Below are 27,035 nucleotides of genomic sequence, written 5' to 3'. Positions count from 1 at the left end.
TTATTTTTCTTAAAAATTATGGGAATGTAATGTCATTCCCCAGATGCAAAAATAGCATGGTAAGATTTCTTAGAAGGGAGAGAAGACAATTTTTCTGAAAAAAGTGCCAATCTTGTGCCAATGAAAGATGTTACTTATGTGGTCATACTCTGCATTTGAAATAAAACTGGAAACTATGATTCCCCCTTGATGAGGAGTGTTGTTTGTTTGTTTGTTTTTAAATCCTAGGTTGTCAGGTTCTGCATTCTAGCCCTTCAGTTAGAGAGGTAGAAGTAACAGAGGATACTGTTATGAGAATGAAAACTGAAACAATTTTCTCCTAAGGAAGGGTGCTTCTCCTAGACAGGATGTCTGAAGATGATGATGGCTGGACTTTTGAGCTCCATATCAGGATTTTTGAAATTCTTCCTATAGAAAGAGTTAGCCCTTTTCTAGGATGCTATACAATTTTATTTCACAATTTCTTTTATTTATTCCCTAATCTCTGAATATCCATTTTTCTTTCCCAGTTCTTCTAGCACACACAGAAAAACGATGTTTTATTTAAATTTGATTGTTTTGATTTGAATTTCTCCTATTAACAGTGATTTGGAGCATTCTTTCATACTTGGCAATATTTTACAATTATTTGTGTTTTTCTCTGATTTTTTATATCCTTCAACCACTTATCTATTGGAAAATGGATTTGGGTTTTATATATTTCTGTTGGGTGGCTCTAAAACTTGGAAATCGGAGCATTATTGAAAATATTTAATACAAAAATGTTTTCCACTTGATTCTTCCCTTTATTATCATAGCTTCATTATTTTATGCATAATTTTAATATAAAATAAAACTTATTTATTTTAACTTTTATAATTGATTTTGTTCTGTATTTGCTTAAGAATACATCTCCTACTTATAGCTATGAAAGTTGTAAGTTATATTTATCTTTTAGTTATTTATGGTATGATTCTTAATGTATCTATTTTGAATTTATTAAAGAATGTGGTATAAGGTTTTATACAAGACCAATTTCTTCCATATTGCCTTTGAGGTTTCCAAAAAGTATTATCAGAAAGGGAGTTCATTCACAGATGATTTCTGTTTTCAGGTTTATCTAAAACTAGAGAATTGAATTCATGTTGGTTTTTATTCATTCTTCTCTATCTTGTTCCATTTATCTTATTTGGCTAGTACCAAATTGTTGATGACAAGTACTTTGTAATATCGTTTAAAGCCTAAAACTGCTATTCCCCTTCTACCTTTTATCATTATTTCCCTTAATATTCTAGATCTTTTGTTCATTTTGTCTAGCATGGTAAAATATACTTTTGCAAGTCTGCTGTAGCTCTAAATCTATAGATTTACCTTAATAGCATTTGAAATTTGTATTACAATTACATGCTCCAGTTATGAACTCTGAACATTTTCCCAGCTATTCAAGTTAGTGTGTGTGTGTGTGTGTGTGTGTGAGTGTGTGTGAGTGTGTGTGTGTGTGTGTGTGTGTGTGTGTGTGTGTGTGTGTGTTTTAATGTATTAAGGAGCATTTTGCAATCATAGCTATACAGGTATTAAATGTGCTTTGGTGGATTGACTCCCAGATATTTTTGTACTATGTAGTTATTTTGAATTAACTCATTATTTTTTAAAATTAACTTATTCTTAATAAATATTTGAATATGACCTTGCAGTTAGATTCACAGTAAACTAATAGATTATTTTCCAAGTCATATATATGCTTGTTTCCTGATGAATGTTACATAGGAATTCAAGCATGAAAAGTCCACATACAAAAACAAAATATGAAAATTGTTAAAACAAAATATGCATCATCTTAAAGTTTAATTATGTAGTCCAAAAACTAGTTCTATTTCCTTATTTTCTATTCAAAGGCAATGTTTCCCAGCTCATCTCTCAGTGTTTCTCATTTAAAATATCTCTCCATTAATTCATCAAAGCAGGCCATTGTCATAGGACTGTGTACATATACCGGCACACCAGAGTAGAGCTTCTAAAGATCACAACATGTAATTGTGTAACATCTTGTCAACATGAATCCTTTTGTCTCATGCCCAATTTGCCATATTTTAAACATTTCAACTCTGAAGCAATTTTATGGAAGCAAAAATAACTCTCACTGGCCTTAAAAATAAGAGCTTTTCAACATTTTGTTCGCAAATGTGGTTTAAAAAGATCAGTTCAAAAGAGAGTTGAACTCTTTTATTTTCTTAAAACAAACACATAAACACATCTACTTTGATGAATTGATTGAATATCTATTGCAAATCGGTTAAAATTTAAAATTAAAGTAGTAATGACTTTTTTAGTATCCACTTAGATTTGTTGCATATCTCTACCCAATGCCTTGGGTATAGTGGGCATTTTTTGATCGCTAAATTGAATCATATGTATGTAAACATATATATGTAAACATATATATGTATGTGTGTATCTTTATACATACACACATATGTACACCCAGAAATATATATCTCTACATATACACGTGCATGTACAATAATATATAATGTTATTTACCCTTTATTAGTATTTTATATATGTGTATATGTATATTCTCATACATATCTTTTTAAATATTTTTAATTTAGAGAAATGTGAGTTTTTCTCATGTATAAATCAAGAAATAACTAGTTAGGGAAAGTTAGGGTCAGGTCAAGCCTCTGACCCATACTAAATCTGTGACCCTAAACAAATTAACAAAGTACATCAGGAAACTAAAATCCTAAATTACATTCATAAAGAGTTTCACCATCAAGAGTTCCATACACCAATTTGTGTGAGCCACACAAATATTCCCATTCTATTTTTTAAAATAACTTTTTATTGACAGAACCCATGCCAGGGTAATTTTTTACAACATTATCCTTTGCACTCCCTTCTGTTCCTATTTTTCTCTTCCCTCCCGCCCTCCACCCCCTCCCACAGATGGCAAGCAGTCCTTTACATGTTGAATAGCTTACAGTATATCCTAGATACAATATATGTGTGCAGAACTGAACAGTTCTCTTGTTGCACAGGGAGAATTGGATTCAGAAGGTATAAATAACCCGGGAAGAAAAACAAAAATGCAAGCAGTATACATTCATTTCCCAGTGTTCTTTCTTTGGATGTAGCTGCTTCTGTCCATCCTTGATCAATTGAAACTGAGTTAGATCTCTTTGTTGAAGAAATCCACTTCCATCAAAATGCATCCTCATACAGTATCGCTGTTGAGGTATATAATGATCTCCTGGTTCTGCTCATTTCACTTAACATCAGTTCATGTAAGTCTCGCCAATCCTCTCTGTGTTCATCCTGCTGGTTATTTCTTACAAAACAATAATATTCCATAACATTCATATACCACAATTTATTCAACCATTCTCCAATTGATGGGCATCCATTCATTTTCCAACTTCTAGCCACTACAAACAGGGCTGCCACAAACATTTTGGCATATACAGGTCCCTTTCCCTTCTTTAATATCTCTTTGGGGTATAAGCCCAGTAGAAACACTGTTGCATCAAAGGGTATATGCACAGTTTGATAACTTTTTGAGCATAGTTCCAAATGGCTCTCCAGAATGTCTGGATGTGTTCACAATTCCACCAACAATGTATCAGTGTCCCTGTTTTCCCACATCCCCTCCAACATTCCACATTATCTTTCCCTGTCATTCTAACCAATCTGACAGGTGTGTAGTGGTATCTCAGAGTTTTCTTAATTTGCATTTCTCTGATTAATAATGATTTGGAGCATATTTTCATATGTCTATAAATAGTTTCAATTTCTTCGTCTGAGAATTGTCTGTTCCTATCTTTGACCATTTATCAATTGGAGAATGGCTTGATTTCTTATAAATTAGAGTCAATTCTCTATATATTTTAGAAATGAGGCTTTGACTGTAAAAATGTTTTCCCAGTTAAATATTCCCATTCCTAAAGAGTAAGTTTTCTAAATCACTCTTCAATCCTTTACTATTTTTGTGCTGCACAACTATATTTTTACTTCAATTGAATATTAAAAATCAAATTATTAAAATAGTGAATATTTAAATAGAAACTTTGGGAACTTTCTTTCTTCAGGATTATTTTTTACATTTTGATACTAGCTATAATGTCATCCATGTGGATACTTTATCCACAGATCAGATTGAAATTCAGCATATTTCATGGAATGCTACAACTGAATAAATTATTTGCCCTTTGATTGCAATTTAATTAAAAGTTTTTTTAATTAATTTTTTAATTTTTTTAATTAAAAGTTTTTCAATTAAAAATATTCTCTACCTTATGCCACTCTTTCCTTCCTACTAGTGAAGAAAAGAAAAGAAAGAAGAGGAGAAAAGATTTGACAACAAATATGTGTTATCAAGCAAAACCATTTCTGACCTTTGGGCCAAGGATTTTTGAATGTGACTCTCTTCATTTAGTTATCCTATTCCTTGGACAATACAAATCTTGTCTATCATGGTACATGTTGTTAAAGTTTTTCCAGCTAAATAACATATGCTGAAGCATCTTTGTTGTCCCAACCCTTGGAGGAGCCATGATGAGGCTCCCAAGGAGGAAACGCAGGGGGAAGAAGTAGGCTTTTATTAACCATTTACTATGTGTCAAATACTGCACTAAGCACTACACAAGCATTATCTCATTTGATCCTCACAATAATCCTGTAAGGATGACATCAAAGCAGGATGAGAGCACTTTCCATATACACCAATGCATGGAATAATTAATTGGGAGTGGAGAAAATAAGAAAAAAAATGAAGAGAGGAAAAGGGAAAAAGTAAGGGAGAAAGACAGGGAGAGGAAGAAAGAGAGGGAGAGGAATGTTCTGGTTGCATTTAAGGTCATGCCAAAAATTCCAGGTTCTTCTTGGTGTCTACTTTCAAAATCCTCCAGTGGAAATGCTTGCTTTAGACTCACCACATCAATATACTGCTTTAGCATTTTTTCCAACATATGTAAATTGCAAGTTTTCATTGAAACATGACTAATAACACAAAGAAAGCCATAGAATCAACTGGAAGTTGATCACTGTATACATTTTCCCTTTAGTTTATTAAACATGTTATAAATAGCTGAAATAGTAGAGAATCTTTCAAAAAATTCCAATATGAAAATATTTTGGTGAATAAGCACTCCCATATTGTTTATCATTCTTGAATCAAGGAGATAAAGCATGACTAATTTAAGCTAGAACATTGGCAAAAATTCTACATATATATTTCCTCATTATATTAGGTACTGCTTTTACTTGTGAATATTTGTAGATAATGTATCACAAGATGCATATTAATAAGAAAATTGTTTAAGATATTGAAGCAAACTACAATTTACCAGTGGAATCTTTTCCCATGATTGCATATTTTGCTCTAGATTATAGAAAGATCTCTGTGAAAACTGTATGATTCCTTTAGTAGCTACCAACCATTAAACATTGCTATTGGTTCTTGTTGCCTTCCTTTTTTGGAAGGCAAACATGAAATCATTGTAATCAAAAAGTGGTGTCTACTTTATTTTTGTTCTTTTTTTTTTTTTAGTGTCAAGTTTAGCAAGCAATATTTTTTAAATTGAATTTTTGCTCTCTTTTGTCACAGAATAGCCATGTATTTTAAATAAAAAGTTCACAATTTGAGAAATATTATTCCCAATCAAAAACTTTCATACATTTCTGCTATGAGGGATTTCCATAATCCAAGTATCCTAGGAACAGACACATCTGTTTCTCTCTAAGTCTGAGCACACAAGTACCATTAACACTGATGGGAGCCATACACTCATGCACTGAATGGGGGAAGTTCAATAGCCCTACCTCCTCAATAAATGATTTACTTAGTCATTCATATTCTGAAATGACCAACTTCTCTTGGTACAAGGGCACATTTGTTTTAGAGATTGGTGTGATATGAAATTGCTCGAGACAGCATATCTTTACATTCCTGGAGCATAGTTTTAACAGGGTGTTTGTGGTTATTATTGAAGAAACATAGCAAAATCTGGTATTCATAGAACAGAAAACTTAAGAGTCTTGAGTGATACTACTCTTAAATTATATATATCAAAATGCCCAAGTAGATGCCTAAACTGAAAATAAATAAGAGATTCTTATTTATTTAACACATATTCAATCAATAGTTTTAAAAAAAACAACCGATAGCAAATTGGTGACAGAAAATTGATTTTAATGTTTCATAAATAAGAATTTAACTTAATATCTCACATCTTCATAGAAATTTGTTATGAAAATCCATTCTACTAGCTACAAAAATAATATAGGTTTTTATATTGCATTTTTATAAGCTTGCATAGCTTGTGTGCTGACCAGCTGGTTAGAATATGACAAAACAAAAAACCATGGTCATGGCAGTCAGCTTCTTGAGTCTATTCAAACCTCAAGTCCTGGGATAAAAATCTCCCATAAATACAGGATATAAAAATGTCAATACTGAATGATATATTTCCAGAAAAATAAAATTTTTAGTTCAATATCAGTCAGAATTACTTCCAAATATTACTTTGTATTAAATTTCCATATACTTTTATTACCTATTGGCTATACTAATGAAATGGCCTTCTACTTAATCTCTCTGCATCAAGTCCCACCCCATTTCAATAATCCTCCACAATGCTAGCAAAGTGTTTTTTTTTTTTAAGCCCAAATCTAACAATGTCAATGTTCAATAGATTCAAGTGGTTCCCTGTACCTGTAGGATAAAATATGAGCTTCTCCATTAGGCATTTATAACCCTTCATAACCTGGCCCCAATCTACCTCCAGTATCTCTTCCCTAAATGTTATAGGTCAGTCTAAATTATGCTTCCATTCCTCAAATATATATTCATAACCCTCTCTATGATTCTGCTATGGCTATCCCTTATGCCTGGAATGAGCTCCCCTTTATTTCTACTTCATAGTGTCTGTCTCTTCAAGACTCAGCTCAATTATCACTTTCTATATGAAACTTTTCTTAACCCACCATACCCTCAATTGGTAGTTATTTTCCTAGAGAGCTACTTTGTATTTATTCATCTTGTATTTATTCTCTAGCTATTTGTCCTACATATATTTTTTCTTTTTTTCTTTTTCTTTTTTTTTAATCCATATTTCTTATTATAGCTTTTTATTTACAAGATATATGCATGGGTAATTTTTCAGCATTGACCCTTGCAAAACCTTCTGTTCCAACTTTTCCCCTCCTTCCCCCTACCCCCTTCTTTAGATGGCAGATAGACCAATACATGTTAAATATGTTAATGTATATGTTAAAGATCATATATGTTCTGCCTGTATTTATGTATGGTTTCCCTCAATATAATATAACATCATTGAGAGTAGAGATTATATATATATATATATATATATATATATATATATATATATACATGTATGTGTGTGTCCCTAATATCCAATATAGTGCCTAAAACATAGTACTTATTTTTTAAAAAATGTTTTTAGAATATGCTATCCATCTTTGAAAAGAAAGATGATTGATTCAGAGTATAGAATGATATCTAAATTTTTTGGTCATGGTCAATCTAGGATATTTATTTTGCTTAACTGTATATTTATTGCACATTTATTTTTTTAAATGGGGGAAGGAGATAGCATAGATTTTTATTCATTACAAATAATAAAATAAAACCAAAATAAAATTTTGTTATTTACTGATTAAATAATTGAAGATCTTACTGATTCAGGTCTACTACTACTACTGCTTGGATTCCTCTAATTTATCCATTAGGAAGAGAGTAAAGTATTTCATATAAGTATTAGTAATATAGTCTGTGATATGTGATAGATGTCCCAGATGTGCATATTATATTGTGTTAGTAGGAATTGGCTATCTTCCTTGATTTCTACAATCCTCAGGAATATTCAGAAATATGTGTGCTCATATTCTGGAAAATAGAATGTTTATTAAATAAGGAGTACTCTTTGATTCAACCATACAGGATTAGTTAGCCCATATTCCCAAAGAGATAAAAGAGGAAAAAGATCTATATATATAAAGGTATTTGTAGCATCTTTCTGTGTAATGTCAAAAAATAGAAGATAAAAGGATGCACATCAATTAAAAATGGTCAGAAAAATTATGGTACATGATATGATAGAATATTATTTCATCATAAGAAATTGCAAGATGATTGCAGAGAATCCTGAGTAGTTTGAATGGGCAGAATAAAATAGAACCAAAAGAATACTCAACATTTTAAAGAAAAATAACTTTGGAAAACTTAACAATTCTTGCTATGCACCTCCTGGCAAAGGGAGAATGACTTCAAGACAGACCCAATCAATGTAGAAATTTGTTTTGCTTGATTATAAATATTTGTCTGTTATAAGGGTTTGTTATTATTATTATTTATAAGTATCATCATTACGTGAGAGAATGGGGAAGGAGAACAAATGCATTTTAACTGGTAAAATGTCTGTTTTAGAAAGAAAATAACATCATCTGCACAAGTTTGCCCACAGTCACTCATAGATGTTATAAAGGATAACCTCTCTGGGCTTTCAACTAAAATAGAAAATAAAGTCGGATGACAATAGGGAAAATTTTTTTTTTTAAGTCTTCACTGTTTCACTGGATTCCTGATCTCATAGTTACTGATACCAATTTCAGTACAACTCACTCACCTCCTCATCTTGCATGCAATTTCTACTTATTTTTTTTTCATATCATTTCTCCATGAAATATTGTTCTAATGCCAGATAATTTCTTCTAGGTCTTTGATATGTTTTGGGTCCAGTATGACTTTAGAGCTATCCACATGTTTTCACTCACTTCTGCTAGACAAGTTGTCTCAAAGGCTTTGTGCAATTTTAGTTTTCCTTAACTTTAAAAGAATAAATGTTACAAGTTATAAAGAAACATTTGAAACTTCATTTTTCTTTTATAATTGTTTAGTTTATGAATTTTGAATTTTTTAAAGTATCTTGTCATGCAGTGCATGTATAATACTTTCTGGATGACACTTTCTCAGACCAGTAATAATAGAGGATTTTTCCCTTGAACATCTAGCATCTATTTCCTTTAGACATTATCTTATGGGTCATGCCAATACCATAATATATGCATTAAGATCTCATTTTTTGGAGGATCTTAAGATTAAGATTATGAAAACAATACTCTCAGTCACTGAGTAGCAGCTAATGAATGATTTTATAAAAATTTGAAAATTAGTGAAACTATAGCACAGTATAGCACATTATGGTGTTTATTTTCGATTTTAATGAGACTTATGAACATTTAAACAGTTAATGTTTCAAATTTTAAAAATAAATTTATAGCCTTTATACACTTCCAAAATCATTAAATCTTAAAACTATACTAAGGCTTTCATGATATTTTATATTAACAATGCATTTCCTTTTCCAAACACACTATTTTTCCAGGAAGCTATCTCACAAACCAATCACTGATGGTCATTTTTTAAATTCTGTGATGTACTGCAGCTTACATTTGCACTCTCAAGTTTTTCTCCATAGACTTTGAATCACCTATATTTTTGATTGCTTGGCAATCATGGTGTTCAATGATTTGCAGTGATAAAGAATAACTAAGAGAATATTGTTGCTAAAAATGTAGTGTGTGTGTGTGTGTGTGTGTGTGAGAGAGAGAGAGAGAGAGAGAGAGAGAGAGAGAGAGAGAGAGAGAGAGAGGCAGTGATAATGGTGAGATGTTGTAGCAGGAAGCAGTTTGGGACTTCTGAAAGTATAACAAAATTTTTTTAACACAACTCGGTCTTCTCCATGTCTCCTATACAATTCTGATTGTCCATCTATGGCTACTATCCAAGAAGAAAGTATTGCTGGACAATTCATCCCATTGTCTGTTAAGATCTATTTTTTTTTCCCTGAATGTATTTTTAAGATATGCTCTTTAAAATAATCCTAGACTGAAGCAATCAGAATTCATAATATTCTGGAAACCTAAACACCCTATTGGAACCCTTCTTCCCTTTGTATTTTACACAGAAAACTTCCTCTATTACAAGTATTATACTTTGGTAAATATGCATGTTTCCAATTTATGCCTCCCATGATTTTGGCAGAAAATTATTAAGTTATTGCCATGGCTACATAGGTTACAAAATCTTGTATGTTCTTGATATGGGAGACACCCTATCAAAATTTTTCCTACTATCAACAACAATAACAATAAAATCAGGTCACTAGTTTATGTAGTGAAGTCCTCATAACTGTCAAATTTAGAGGTATTATGAAAGTTAAATGGCATCATCAATAATGATGAAATTAATTCATTAAATATTACCATGTTTTGTTTATGTGTGTATTTATTATACATATAGATATGTGTGTGATTTATAATGTATAATTATGTATAGAGCAGGACTTCAAGTTTTTTCACTGTAACCCTTTTTCATCCAAGAAATTTTTACGAGATCTTAAATTTATAAATATATAAAATAGGTATATAAGTCAAACATTTACTGATAATAAATAATAATCTCATAAACCTTACTATCAGGTATATGACCCCATATAGGGCTGTGATCCACAGTTTAAGAAGCTTTGATATAAATATGTATACATATATATATATATATAGTGTGTGTGTGTGTTAGTGCATTTATATAGGATACCCAAAAAAGTTTTTTCTGCATTTTTAAAGTTTTAATATCTTAAAATTTTCTAAGATTTTTGGATTCCCTGTTTATATACATATATGTGTAAAGATATATGTTATATATATATATATCACTACATAGCACATAACATACACATATAATATTAAATTACCAAAAAATAACTAATCTTTATTGATAATTAGAATTTCTTCACTTAAAGTTCCCGGTACAAATGAAATCATATTTTTAAACATCCCACTCACCAAATACTGTGATTGCAGTAAAAAAAAAAAAAAAAAGTCATATTTTATTTTTGATGATTGTGCAGTTAACTTCTGATTAGTGCAAATAATAAATTCTATGAAATAGTTGTATTTTTTGAACTGGCATTGTATTTTTCCAGTGTTCTGGAACCAATGACAACATTTTGCATAATTATAACTTTAAATGATATGAATTAAATGTATGTGACCATTTTATGGCATCTGCACTAATCTTAATCCTGACTTAGTTATATTTAAAAGTTTTTATGCTTCATTTACACACTGAAAAATCTAGATGAACATAAATGAAATTCAACTTTTTCACATTTTTTTAAATAATAAAGGATGAAAATTTTGAAAAGAAAATGTTCCTGGATTTTCAAGTCACACTGCTCTGTGGTTTTTCATGTAACTGGCACCATTTCCTCCTGGAAGAAATTGATTAACATTGCCTGTGGTTGCAAAGGAAGTTTTCAGTCACCATTTTAGGTCAAAGGGTCTTTGAGGGTAAAAAAAGAGAGGGAGGGAAACCCTTCAGCTTGTCACTATAGACAATCTAAACAAAGAGACCAAGTAGGAATGTCTGAGTAATTGATTGTGAGAATAAGTTCCCAAACAAACAAAAATTCTACTTTGGTAAGCTTAAAAGTTGAAATAGACATTTCAACCTAGCTTTGACATTGATTGAAATTATCAGCAGTTAAGTAAGCATTTGGAGTTTGTTTAAAGATGTGCCACTCTAAAGTTTCCTCCAAGACAAGAGATCAAGACCAGCTGGTACAGAAATGGAGCAGTCCATGTTATCCTTGTTAGAGACACAAAGTAAGAGATGTCCCCTACAGTTCTGTGATAACTCTAAAAGCCCCCAGTGAGAGATTGCTTTGACACTTTGCTTGGGTGAGAGCCATTTCAAAATTTCTAGTGTTCTATTTTATACAAATGCTAGTCACTTTCCATTTCTACTTCAAATGGGTCATAAAACTGAAAGGACACATTAGATAGGAAATGGAGAAATAGAAATTTATCTCTGATTCAGAAAAGTTTCTAAATCATTTATAATATCAATGCACTGGGATTGGTACAGTGGTGGAAAGGGGTATAAAATGTGATATATTTATTATGTATTTAGAATTTATTTGTCTTCAGTATTTCATTTATTTTACTTTATTATTAAAAAAAAAGCAGGTCTCTCATTCACCAAAAACATGGGTATCAGTTACATAAACTAAAGTTAAATGTAGAAGAAAGGTTTGCAATATGCCATTTTAGATTGGAAAAATGAACATTAGAAAAAAAATTTGACCCTTCTCTCCTTTCTGATCTCCCATAACCCATACACCCTATCTTTTACCCAGAAAGTAACTAGGAGTTCACACACACACACACACAAAAAAATGATCTTCTCATTCTTAAATTTTCAATATAGAAAAAGAAAAATACAGTTCTGTTCCGTCTATAAAATTCCATGCATATTCTTTGTACCAGCATTATCACATCAAAAGTCAATTAAAAATATGCATCAAAAATTAGTAGAATCATATTTTGACCATAAAAATACTGTATTTCCCCTACTTCTTTCCCTAGAGTGTAGAATGTTTAACATTAATCAAACAGATTAGGTTCTAGTTTTCCCAGTACATGAGTCACTTCCTGGTAGGAAATGCTGACTTTCATGAAATATGTTCAAGCTTTCATGTCACAGAGGTATCATCAGATATTGTATGAGATAGCAAACAACCTACTGATTTTTTGTGGAAATGCCTTTTTTTCCAGTACAAATTTATGTAACTTGGCTGTGGAGATCAGTTCTTGCTGACCCTGGGAACAGTGAAGCTTTGACTGCTCTGGGAAAGGCAGTCTACTTCTTCATCCTCACAGAGGAAGAGAGGAAAAATCCCAGAAGACCAAAAAGGAGCAACGACATGGATATAGATGGATATTCTCAAGAGTGTGAGAATAGGGAGAAATAGATTGGAGAATAGAGCAGAATGCTAGAGAATTATAGAAGCCAGTCGACAGTTTTCTCTGAGTAGTCACTGGGCCTGAAACTCTGCAAGCTACTACTTCTGCCTGCTGACAATGAATAGTCTCAAGCTCTAAGAGGCAATTGGTGAAAGCTGATCAGTGATCTTTCATGCTGAGGGAACTGTTACACCTTCTAGTGTCATTCTACCAGAAGAATCCAAATTTTGTCCATTTAAAAAAAATTATTAACATTTCTTTTTAATTAGTTTAATCCAAATGATGACTTGAAATAAAGTATGAGGGTTCATAATAATTTCTGATTGGAATGCATTTCATTATCATGAATGGGGAGTCTGTAAAAAAGGTAATTATAAGCATGACATGGGAAGTGAAAGACACAGAGATAAAGCCACTGATGGAACAGAGATAGAGATAGAGGCAGAGAAAAGTAGATTTTTTTTTCCTACATAAAAGCTGAAGTCATAAATTGGACATTTTAAATGGTGCAAGATTAAGTAAATTTAAAAAATATATATTTCCCTTCAAGTCAGCCTTGGGCTATTAAAATTTCCTGAGGAAAGAGTGGAATGAAGACATTAACTAAGGGAAAGTCCTGCTTTTAGGATGACTGAAGAGTGAAATTGAGAAAAGTGATAACCTTGCCATGAAGGTAATGGTCACACAGGAGGTGGTAACCAGTTTTCCTGATAGCCCAAACATCTTTAAATTCATAGAAAGTTAAGGAGAAGAGCAGGGGTAGCAATAGTAGTGTGCTAAATATTCCACAGAATTCAGTTAGTGAATGATCTTACCTCAAGTGCCTAACTTTCTACCAGAGAAGAGTCTATAGCATTAGGAAAAAATTGCTTCAATAGTAAGTCAAATATTACAGATTGATTGACTGACTTTTTTTAGTGATATCTTTTATTTTTTATATAAAATTCATTTGTGATTGTATTTATCTCTCCTTAATCCCTTAACCAGCAAGTTATCCCTTGTAATAGAGATTTAAAAAGAAACAGAAAAAAATAGTTCAGTAAAACTAAACAATACAATCAGTATTTGTATATAATGCTTTAAGATTTACAAAGTTCTTTGCATGTTATCTCAAATGAGACTCACAGCCTTCCCCTATATATATAGATATAAACATACCACAATTTACTTGTCCATTCCTCAACTGATAAACTGCTATTTTGTTTCTAATTTTTTAATGATAGTATTACCAAAAATGCTATTATGGAAATCTCCAATCTTCTTAGTATACATTGTTCAAAGTATGAAAAAGAGAAAATTTTATTTAATTTAGCAGAATATAAATATTTATTGTAAATTAGTGTCTGTTCTGAAATGTAGGTGAGAAAAATAACATGATCTACCAAGTATTAGTGCTTGTGCTTGGAGTTTGGTGCTTTTAACCTCTTTCCATTTGAAAAATGGCATAAGGTCTTGACTTGATTCTGTGAAATAAAGCATAGACAAAGAACATACAGAGGATATCTGGCCTAACTCATGCCAGAAATATAAGAAGTCTAGATAATCTAAAACCAAGTACACTGGCTTCAACTAAAAAGATGAAAAATATGAGATCAAGGAGGCAATTGAAGGGAGAAGTAAGGATTGTAAGATTAGTAAAGGGCTACTTTTGCAACTTTCTATCCTGAAGTACATATAGAATAAGTCCTCTTCCTTGTTCTAGAAGATTCTGCTTTAAATTGAAGATGCTGACCAAATGCAAAGACTGAATCAAAGTGATAATCTTTTTTCAAGGCAGCCACCAAAGTATGTCTCTGATGAGACTCATGTACAAGGTAGATTTGAAGAAGGAGTCACATCAAAAAAGGTCACAGACAAATTTTTGCCACTTTAATGCATGCCCATGATGAGAAAGCAATGAGAAATTCATACTTCGTGGAGCATTTTCAAGTCATAGAAAAGGATAACAATAGCATACATGACAGCTTCAAGGTGTAGGTTATTGGTTTACAATAGAAGGTAATACAAAGCCATTATGGAAGATAGGAAGATTAAGAGTAAGCTGATGGCAAGAGTCATCATTCTTTAACAGAGATTCTCTTTTGTAATTAAAAAAAAAATACCTGGATGACTTCATTTCATAACTTCATTTCCAACAGAAATGAAAAACATTACTCTATCAAGAGTAACAATGTTGTTGTGGTTGTTTTGTTTGTTTTGCTTTTCTTTGTATTTTCATTGTTCAGAACACTACCTGGAAGAAAGTGGCTGATTTTTTGACTTGACTGTCAATTCAGGCCGGTTGGATGTTGGATAACTTTACATTGGTAAATGAAGGACTCTAACAATATATAGGTAGCCTAGTAACAGTTGTTGAATAAATGTAGGAGGAGGGGAGAGGACAATGCTGGGCTGGAGGGGACAAGGCAGTCTTGGAAGAAGCTGGATTAGAATCTTTTGTTTTTCACTGAAATAATTTTTTATCCACCTTGTCTTCCCCACATTGTTCAGAGAGGGAAACTTGAGATCCAGGGTGGCATAAATCTGACGAACATTAAAAGTCAAAGATACAGAAAGGGTGGGATCATGGAGGACAGAAGGGGTCTTCTCAAATCTGAAGGCCATTATGATGCATAAAGATTCAAATGTCTTAACTATAGAAATGATTTTCAACATATTATATGTACTAGGTCTTAAAAGCCCTAATCTTAAGCCTCAGTATATTAGGCTAAGGGTTAATCTTGGGTTATTGAAAACAATATCAATGAGCAAAAAGTAGTATATCCTCTCAAGCTAGAAAGTACTGAAGTTGATGCCTCAGGATGGATGATAGGTCTTTTGTCCAAATTTTACCAGTTTCTATAAATTCAAAGGGCTTCAATATCACATTGGTTAGAGGGTGATAAATTTTTTTGGCTACAATAGCTTTTGAAGATCATCTCATAGTTTTTGGAAAAGTTATAATCTGTGTTGATGGAAGAGGTATCCACATGGATGAAATAACAGAACTATGAAAAAGAGAGAGATAAAGTCAATTGTTCAGCAATCCTTGGACCCTTACCAAAAGGAAATAACCAGAATTGCATATTATGAGTAAAGTAATTAGCATTTCCAATTTAAGTTGTTGTAATTGTTCTTTGCCTGGAAAGAAAGATATCAGCAAGAGTAATTATAATGAATTAAGATAACATGATCTACTTATCTACAAAGAAATGCTTGTCCAAAGATTGAAGATTGATTGTATCAACCATCAGAAAGACAGTTCCAATAAAAACCAGGTATACTTTCTGTTCCTGATCAATTAATCAATAAGCTTTTAATCAATGTCTAGCATTGCTAAATGCTAGGGAGACAAATATAAAGAATAAAACAGTTCTCTGTTCTCAAGGAGTGTACATTCTAACTGGAAAGACATGTACATAGATAAGTAGATACAAAAATGAGAATAAAAACATATGACATAGGTTTGTCTCACTGCAAATAAATATAGAAAATCCAAACTTCTAACAATCAGAAGAATGAGGTAGATGTGTTGTAAGGAATTATTTAATCAATGGTATATGCTAAGTTAGGTTTATTGTTGCTGTTTGGCGTGATTGTTTGAAGGGTCAGTCATGCTATATATATTTTTGAATATAAAACAAATAATATAAAATAAAAATAAAAACAAACCTTTATGTAATGTTGGGATGAGAGGATGGAGTTTAGTAGTGGAGAAGCTTCAGCCAAATCTGTAAGAAGAAATCTCTGAGAGAAGAAGAAAAGAGCTTCTGTCAGATTCCTCTACCCAAAGGAAAACCTTGTGAACTTCAAAAACTGGAAATTTAAGGTCTTTCCAAGTGCAATGATAAGAGCAACTTTAGAACAGTAGTAGTTGATAGGGGCATCTATACCAGAATCTGAGAACCATATTGAAGACCATCCAGAAGCTCTTAGGAAAGACAGCTTCAAAACTCTAAAAGGAGCCCAGAATGAAGATATGCCATATCTAAAGTAAATTTCATGAGGACTCCACTTTCCAACAATCAATATCTATGAATTGCTTCTATGAAAATGGTATTCTCCAAGCTTGAGCCAATTTTTTTTAATAGATTAATGGAACAGTATGCTGTCACTTTTGGGGGAATATTTTGTACTGAGTACTTAGTACACTTTAACATCTATTTCTAAATGCTAGTTTTCTAGCTAGTTATCTGATATCAAATAATAATCAATGAAGAGCACACCAATAATAGAAAACCTCACCATCAAGTCTTCTGGGATACTACTACAATTCTGGGGGGGGGGGGGGAGACATAATAACTACCCTCTGTGGACTTGGCCCACAAGTGCAACTAAAGAGTGAGAGTAAGCTCAGAACCTGTGATATAAAAATTAATAGCTAGCATTAATATGGCCTTGTAATGTTTGCAAAGCACTTTATACATATATATGCCATCTCATTTAATCCTCACAATGTGGTAGATGCTATTATTATTCCAGTTCTGTGAGGTAGAGGCTATGATTATTCCTATTTTACAGAAGAGAAAAGTGAGGTTGAGAAAGTTTGAGTGAATTCACCCACAGTGAAGTGACTGAGGTAGAATTTGAACTCAGATCTTCCAGACCTTTGACTTAGATGACTATATTTAAATACAAGGTAGTGAAAAAGAAAGGGCACCAATAATTGGGAAGATCAGGAAAGGTTTCAGAAAGTAGAAGGCAATGTTTGTAAAGAGTTTTTTTTTTTAATTTTTTTTTAAATTTTATTTTATTTAATAATAACTTTGTATTGACAGAATCCATGCCAGGATAATTTTTACACGACATTATCCCTTGCAATCACTTATGTTTCGTTTTTTCACCTCCCTCCCTCCCTCCCCCCCCAGGATGGCAAGCAGTCCTTTATATGTTAAATATGTTGCAGTATATCCTAGATACAATACATATTTGCAGAACCGAACAGTTCTCTTGTTGCACAGGGAGAATTGGATTCAGAAGGTAAAAATAACTCGGGAAGAAAATCAAAAATGCAAATAGTTCACATTCATTTCCCAATATTCCTTCTTTGGGTGTAGCTGTTTCTGTCCATCATTTCTCCAATGAAACTCAGTTAAGTCTCTTTGTCAGAGAAATCCACTTCCATCAGAATACATCCTCATACAATATCGTTGTCGAAGTGTATAATGATCTCCTGGTTCTGCTCATCTCACTTAGCATCAGTCCATGTAGGTCTCTCCAAGCCTCTCTGTATTCATCCTGTTGGTCATTCCTTACAGAGCAATAATATTCCATAACATTCATATACCACAATTTACCCAGCCATTCTCCAATTGATGGGCATCCATTCATTTTCCAGTTTCTAGCCACTACAAACAGGGCTGCTACAAACATTTTGGCACATACAGGTCCCCTTCCCTTTTTTAGTATCTCTTTGGGGTATAAGCCCAATAGAAACACTGCTGGATCAAAGGGTATGCACAGTTTGATAACTTTTTGGGCATAATTCCAGATCGCTCTCCAGAATGGCTGGATTCGTTCACAACTCCACCAACAATGCATCAGTGTCCCCGTTTTCCCGCATCCCCTCCAACATTCATCATTATTTTTTCCTGTCATCTTAGCCAATCTGACAGGTGTGTAGTGATATCTCAGAGTTGTCTTAATTTGCATTTCTCTGATCAATAGTGATTTGGAACACTCTTTCATGTGAGTGGTAATAGTTTCAATTTCTTCATCTGAAAATTGTCTGTTCATATCCTTTGACCATTTATCAATTGGAGAATGGCTTGATTTTTTATAAATTTGAGTCAGTTCTCTATATATTTTGGAAATGAGGCCTTTATCAGAACCTTTAATTGTAAAGATGTTTTCCCAGTTTGTTACTTCCCTACTAATCTTGTTTGCATTCGTTCTGTTTGTACAAAGGCTTTTTAATTTGATATAATCAAAATTTTCTATTTTGTGATTGGTAATGGTTGTAAAGAGTTTTAAATGAAAAGAGGGATTCTTTGATGTGGAGATAAGGAAGGAGTACATTTCAATCACAGGAGAACACAAAATAATAGCAAGCTATTCTTAAATTCCAGCTAATCCTTAGGGAGTTTAGGTAGAGAGCAAAATATTCTCCTTGATAGGCCTTGGAAACAAAGTTTGGGTCTCCTTTGCCATCCTATCTCCAATGATGAAATAGCAATCAGAAATTAGCTTGAACCTAATCACATCTCCTAAACTACTAATATTCAAGGTATAGGGAACAGGAATAGAGTACTCAATTTCTCACTGTTAATTAACAAGATAAACAATTTGCATCTCAAATGTGAATGAAATAGGGCAGCTGGATTGGACAGTACATAGTGCTAGGTCTAGAATCAGGAAGACTCTTCCTGAGTTGAAAAATGTCCTCAGATAATATGTGATCCTGGTTGAGTTCCTCAATCTTGTTTGCCTCAGTTTCTTCCTCTGTAAAAGTAGTTGGAGAAGGAAATGGCAAACTACTCCTGTATATTTTCCAAGAAAACCCCAAATGGGGTCATGAAAAGTCAGACACAGCTGGAATGAGTGAACAACAACATGTGAATGAAGAATAGAGCAATGCATGACCACCCACCCATCTCTTCAAATATTTTTAAAAATGCTTTTATAAAATCTGTCTCCTTCTGGCCCAGCTCTAAAGTCATTATCTAAGGCATTTTGTACAATTGGACATAGAAAATGACGTATTTTGAGAATGATGCCTTTGTAGTAGCCTCCAGGGAACTTTTATGAGGAAAAAAAGGAGGGATATATGTGAAGACTGGGATCACACCTGCCCTTGGTGCACCTCCCCTGCTGTGGGTTGCTCTTTGAACAGAATTGCTGCTTAGGCTTCAAACCACCACTGTGACCCAGAGAGGTGAGCGGAACAAGCAAGATTCTTTGGTTCAGAAAACATTATGTAGAAATAATATCATTTAATGATATAAAATTTGGAAGAGGTTATAACTTTTCTGGGGACAGGGGTAAATAGTTAATAGGCTTATATTTAAAATGGAATATTTAGACATGATCAAATATCTTATATTCCTCAATTCATTTGGATTAGCTTAGCAGAAAATAAATTTATTTTATATAAAATATCAGAATTTTTTCACAATTAGAAAACATGTTCTTTTTATCCCAACCATTTATAATTATTTCCCGTTGGTAGTTAGTTGTCTTTTTAGGATGAAATGACAGATTTTTCCAAGTGTCAGAAATAGAAAAAAAAAAGAGGGGGGAGTGGGGAGATATATCAGCTACATGAAATGTACTGAACCTTGTGAACATGAGTAACTGATATGAGAAAGGTCAAGTGGACTCAAGAGAGAAAAGCCAAGCCCCATTACAATGAACATAAACTGTATACCTAGCAGTTCACTTACCTGGTGGACAACAGCAAGAGGAGATCAATTAAAAGAAAACCACAAAGGGAAGAAAATAGTACAAAACAAAACCATCAGGTTTGAATTTTACAGATGTAAAATATTTAAAATGAATCTTCACATTCATATCTTCAGGAAATAATTTTCATAATATAATTTTCCATAATTCAGTAATATTCCCTCCCCTCCCAAAGTTGAGAAAACATCAAAATTTAAGAGAATATACCAAAATAGAACAAAAACTCTTACTTTAACTTTTCATCCTTTGCTATTGGAGGATTGTTCTCTGGATATAGCACGGGACCTCATTGTTTGGCTTGAAGGGAGGCAGAATAGCCATCTCAAGCATCTTGTTCTTCCACCCTTTTCCAAAGTAGATTGTAATTCCTATGAGGAGGAAAAGGAGGAAGAGCTAGTCTTTTCTTTTCAGAGAGAAAGAATTCTAGAATTATATCTATCTGCTCCCTTAAATATTATTAGTTTAGGAGATATGATTAGGTTCAAGCTAATTTCTGATTGCTATTTCATCATTGAAGATCGGGTGGCAAAGGAGACCCCAAACTCTGTTTCCAAGGCCTGATCCCTTTTCACAATGAACATCCACAGCACTTAGTCAAAAGAAATCCATTTACCCAATTTGATACTAATGCTTTGATAGAATAGGAGAAAGACTGAACCTAAGGTAATAGACACACCCACACTCACACCCATACACCCACACACACAATCTGTTATTTAATCTTTAATTTATGGAATAAGATAAGCATTTACATAACATAATTTAACAAAAAAAGATTATTACATTGCCAAGACAAAGCCAAGAATTAAATAAACAAAATTACAAAACATTTTCTACAGAAATAAGATCCAAACAATTAGAAGAATAGCAAGTGTTTATGAATAGGTTGAGCTAATATAATAAAAATGACAATTCTACCTAAATTAATCTACCTATTCAGTATCATGCCAATCAACCTGTCAAGAAATTAATTACAAGGCTATGCAAGGGTCAATGCTGAAAAATTATCCATGCATATATTTTGAAAATAAAAAGCTTTAAAAAGAAAAAAAAAAGAAATTACTTACAAAATTTATTTAGAAGAACAAAAGGTCAAAAATTTCAAGGTAATTAATGAAAAAAATGCAAATGAAGGTGGTTTAGCTATGCCAGATCCTTAAAACTACATTATAAAGCAGCAATCATTAAAACCATTTATTACTGGTTAAGCAATAGAATAGTTAATCAGTGGGATAGGTTAGGTTCACAAAACACAATAGTCGATGGCTATTGTAATTTATTGTTTGATAAACCCAAAGACTCTGTTTAAGAACTCACTATTTGATAAACATTGCTAGGAAAATTGAAAAATAGCATAGCAGAAATTAGGTGTTGACCAACACCTAACACTATACCAAGACAAGATCAAAATGGTTTATGATTTAGACATAAAGGGTGATACTATAAGCAAATTAGAAGAATAAGAGATAGTCTAACTCTCAGATCATGGCCCAAGAAGAACTAGAGAACATTGTGAAATGCCAAATGGATAATTTTGATTATATTAAATTTAAAAGATTTTTGAAAGGAAGCAGAAAACTAGGGGGGAGGGGGAACTTTTACATCCAAGGTTTCTGATAAAAGCCTCATTTCTAAAATATGTAGAGAATTGACTCAAATTCATAAGAATACAAACCATTCTCTAACTGATAAATGGTCAAAGGATATGAATAGATAATTTTCAGAAGAAATTAAAGCCAATTCTAGCAATACAGAAAAATGTTCTAAATCTCTCTTGGTTGCAAATTAAGACAACATTGAGGTACTGCTACACATCTTTCATATTGACTAATATGACAGGAAAAAATAATGATAAATGTTGGAGGGCATGTAGGAAAATTGGGATATTATTAATATATTGTTGATGTATTTGTGAACTGATCCAATCATTTTGGAGAGCAATTTGGAACTATGTCCAAAGGACTATCAAATCTGGCATAGCCTTTGACCCAGCAGTATCTCTACTGTGTCTGTATCCCAAAGAGGCCATCAAAAAAGAGGAAAGGATCTATATGGGTAAAAATGTTTGTGGCAGCCTTTTGCAATGGCAAGAAACTGGAAACTGAATCAATGTCCACCAATTGGAGAATGGCTGAATAAATTATGGTATATGAATGTTATGGAATGTTATGGAATATTATTGTTCTGTAAGAAACGACCAGCAGAGTGATTTAGAGAGGCTTGGAGAAACATATATGAACTGAAGCTAAAGTGAATAGAACCAAGAGAATATTGTACACAGCAAGAAGAAAATTATGTGATGATCAATTCTGATGGATGTGGCTCTTTTCAACAATGAGATGAGTGAGGCCAATTCCAGTAGACTGGGGGTGGAGAGAGCATCTGCATCAAGTAAGAGGACTATGGGGACTGAATGTGGATCACAACATAGTATTTTCACCTTTTTGTGGTTGTTGTTTTTTTGCTTTTTTTCCTCATTTTTTTCTCTTTCTGATCTGATTTTTCTTATGCATCATGACAAATGTGGAAATATGTTTAACAGAATTGTCCATGTTAAACCTATATTAGATAACTTGCTGTCTAGGAGAAGGAGATGGCAGGGTAAAGGAAGGAGGAAAAGTTGGAACACAAAGTTTTGCAATGGTGAATGCTGAAAACTATCTTTGCATGTATTTTGAAAATAAAAAGCTATTAAAAAAAAAAGACTCTTCCCACAAAAGATAATTGCACAAATCTATTAGGTACCACTTGCAATTCCTTTTAAATATATATGTATATTTTTTATATTATATATATATACATATATGTATATACTTATTATATATATGTATGTGTGTGTGTATCTATATATAATTTTTCCCTTTTCCCCTCCTCCAACCTGAGAGGGCTTTCATTAGACACAAATATACATAGATATGTTAAATCACATATGTATACATGCATGTGTATGTGTATCAGTTCTTTCTCTAGATGGAGATAGCATCTTCTTTCATATATCCTTTGTAGTTGCTTTGGGTATTTACAATATTCAAATTATGTATTCACTCAAAGTTGTTCTCAAAACAATATTGTTATTACTATATACAGTATTATTTTGTTTCTGCTCATTTCGCTCTCCATTATTTCTTGCATGTATATTTATGTTTTTTTCAAATATCATTTAACTCATCATTTCTTATAGCACAGTAGTATTCCATCACAATCATATACATATACATACACATACATACACACACATACAACACATATACAAACATATACACAATCATACACAAACATATATATATATATATACACACATCATAAGCATATACTTGCTTAATCATGCCTCAATTGACAACTAAATTATTAGTTAATTAATTGGATATGAAATTTTTAGAAACCAAAAAAAGACAAAGTAAAAATTCCCAATTAAACACTGAATTGGATTTAATATTTTACTGGTATTGGGAGTACACAATACATTAGCACATTACCTTCAATTTATAATCTAAGAAAGTTGCCTAGAGTACTGAGAGTTTGACTAGCCCAGGATCACGCAACCAGTATATATCAAATATTGGACTTAAACTTAAACCTTTCTAGTTCAAAGTTCAACTCTGTCTACTAAGGTTTACTTATTATCAACCCTCTTGTGATACCCTCCATGTGGCAGAGCTTCTGACCAGTAGATGACATTGCAGGATGTATATGAAGTACCCATAAGCTTTGCCTTCTGCCCCATAGCTAAACCTTCCTGTAGATATTTTCTTTAGTAGTTTTTGAGAACAGGAACTGCTTTGTTTTTATACTTGTGTTTCCAGTACTAAATATGTTGCATGACACATACTTAAGTGTTTAATAGCTGCTTTTATATTCATTGGTTCAAATAATATTAAAACAGCTCAGATATCATCTTACACTGTGGAAATTAACAAAAATGAAAAAAAAAAACTATGAGAATTATCAATAGTTTAGAGACATTTAGAAGCTAGGCACACTGTTACATTATCAGTATATACAATTGCTAGACTTTTCTGTAGAGCAATTTGTAAATAAAAAATATGAAATAAAAGTGACTAATCCCTCTATGTTGTATAACCCAGCCACATTCTAAGAAAATCTAATGTATAGCCATTTTATATAGACCAGATCAGCATTCTTTGTAACTATAAAGAACTGGAAGAAAAAGTGGGACCCAATAACTGGGAAATGATTTTTTTTAAAGATGTAAAATTTTAATGGAATATTATTATATACTAAGAGATGCAGTGTATGAGGAATTCAGAGAAACATGAGAAGATTTGAATTAAATAGTACAGAACAAAATAAGCAAAACCAAGAGAACAATATCTACTTGAACTACAGCATATATGAAATGAACACTAATGAGAGTTGAACTAATAATTGAAAAACTTATAAGGAACCCAGAAGATATGTACATTACTGGTTTATAATATTTCATCAGTTATTACATACAACCACTTCATTAAATTACTTTGCTTAATGGTTTCTATTTGCCATAAAGAAGAATTCAATCTGCATGAAAAAGAATTGAAATAGCTTGTGACAGGAGACAGAAGTCATCAATAAAACATGAGTATATAGACATATGTATTTTAATGATTATATATACATATATATATATAATATGGGTGTTTATATATTTTTGGAGAAAGAGAGAAAGAGGTAGAAAAAAGAGAGAGAGAGAGAAAGAGAGAGTAAGGGAAGGAAGAGGTGGAGGGGGGAGAGGGAGAAAGTTTGCTCAGCTAGGAGTTCTTAACCTGGAGTCCATGAACTTTAACGTGTATATATATATATATATATATATATATATACACACACACACATATATACATACATATATAATCTTTTTTCATTACAACTGTTTTCCTTTAGGAACGTATGCATTTTACTTTATACATTTAAAGAATTATTTTGAAAAAGGTTTATCATAGATTTCACCAAATTTTCAATGGGATCCTGCCACAAACAGAAATGGTTGACACCCTTATGTTAGAGAGACCAAAATTTAAGAAATTAAGTTTTTATTTTATTTTGGTTGTGCCCCTGATTTGCTATGAAATTTTGGATAAACATTTCATAAATTAAATTTTGTGGGGGTTTTGTGTTACTTATATTAATAAAGAACTTATCACATAATGATTAATTCTTTAAAATTATGATAAATAATTATTCAATCCAGCAAATATTCTGAATGTCATAGCACATAAGTGATTTTTGTTAAGAATAAGGAAAGTCAAATCAAATTTTGTTGATGGTTAAAATTTATTGTGAGATTTAAATGATGTTATTCACAGTATTAAAAGAATAATTTTTGTTATACAAAGCTGTTTAAGATAATCAGTCTCATAAAAGATTAATGACTTCTACTTTCTCACTCTGGATTTATTGTAAAGCTTCCTAATTCATTTACAAAGAGACAAGAAATTTTGAGATATTTACATTATTCAGTACATCCTGATATGGACATGGGATTGTCTCTGTTCCCAATCCCAAATGTGTCCAAATCAGCTGCACACTTACATTGCAAAATGCATGAAATGTAGAAAAGAGTAGCCAAATTTCACAGATTGAGTGAGAACTAAATGCTGAGTACATTTTCCAGCACATTTAAAATAAATTGAACCCCCCCAAAAAAAGCTGAAGCACCTTACATATACCACAAAACACCAAATTTAATTAACACTTCATACTCTATGGGGAATACTAAATATGTTTTTTTTTTTTTTTATTCTACATGCTGAGGAAATTATTGCATAATTTACCAGCAGTGAAGCCAAGAGTATGTAACAATAACAGAATATCTAGAACAAGCAGAATGAACAAATATATTTCCTATACACAGGTGGATAGTTGTATTGATGCCAAATAATATAGTATTTTCTATTTGGTATTTTAAACTTGCAGTTTGTTGTCAGGCTCCCTGCCAATAGGCTTTGCAGGTCATGCTAGCATTTCCATAGTATTTCCAAAGGTGAGTTAATTAAGGGTTGCAGTCTGGAATGTTATCAAGCTGTTGGTTAGAAATCTATCTACTTTCCATACAGGTGTGAAATATTGACAGCAAATTTTACAAGTGTGGTGACATTTTAAAATTGACTTTATTGAATATATTTTGGTGTGGCTCATACTTTAGAGGAAATCAAAACTATACCTTTGTTTAAGATGTTATTCGCCCACTGAAATGAATTGTGTGTTCTTTAAAAACATGGTATAATAAGAAATCAAGATTTTAATAGTGTTATTATAAATGTAGTTTCATAAGGCATATTTGAGATTTTTGAACAAGTCTTCCTTATATACAACATAGGAGGAGTTTAAAAGTATATGAGAAATCATTAGTCCAAAATAGGCATTTATATGATAACATCTTTTATTCCAGTATATTGAAACTGGTAGCTAGAGAGTTTGAGTAAATCCACATAAATAAAATATCACAGAATCTCAGAGTTGGAATGGTCCAATTATTTCATACCCTCTATAACACAATTGACAAATGGTCATTTGACCTCTATTAAAACTGCCAAGTGAGGAGCAATAGATGACTTCCCAAGGCAGAGCATTCAACATTAACACAGCTCCTAGTTTTTATTTGTTAAGTTTTTCCTTGACTTGGCTCTTTTTAACAGTGAGGTATTCAAGGCAATTCCAATAAACTTGTGATGCAAAATGCCATCCATATCCAGAGGGACAACTATAGAGACTGAATGTGGATTGAAACATATTTTCACCATTTTGTTGCTATTGTTTACTAAGGTTTTTTCTTGTGTTTTTCTTTCCTTTTGATCAAATTTTTTCTTGAGCAGCACTATGAATATGGAAATATGTTTAGAAGAACTGCATATTTT

Source organism: Antechinus flavipes, chromosome 1 (assembly GCF_016432865.1).
Source record: "Antechinus flavipes isolate AdamAnt ecotype Samford, QLD, Australia chromosome 1, AdamAnt_v2, whole genome shotgun sequence".
NCBI lineage: Eukaryota > Metazoa > Chordata > Mammalia > Dasyuromorphia > Dasyuridae > Antechinus > Antechinus flavipes.
This window is presented reverse-complemented; position numbering follows the sequence as displayed.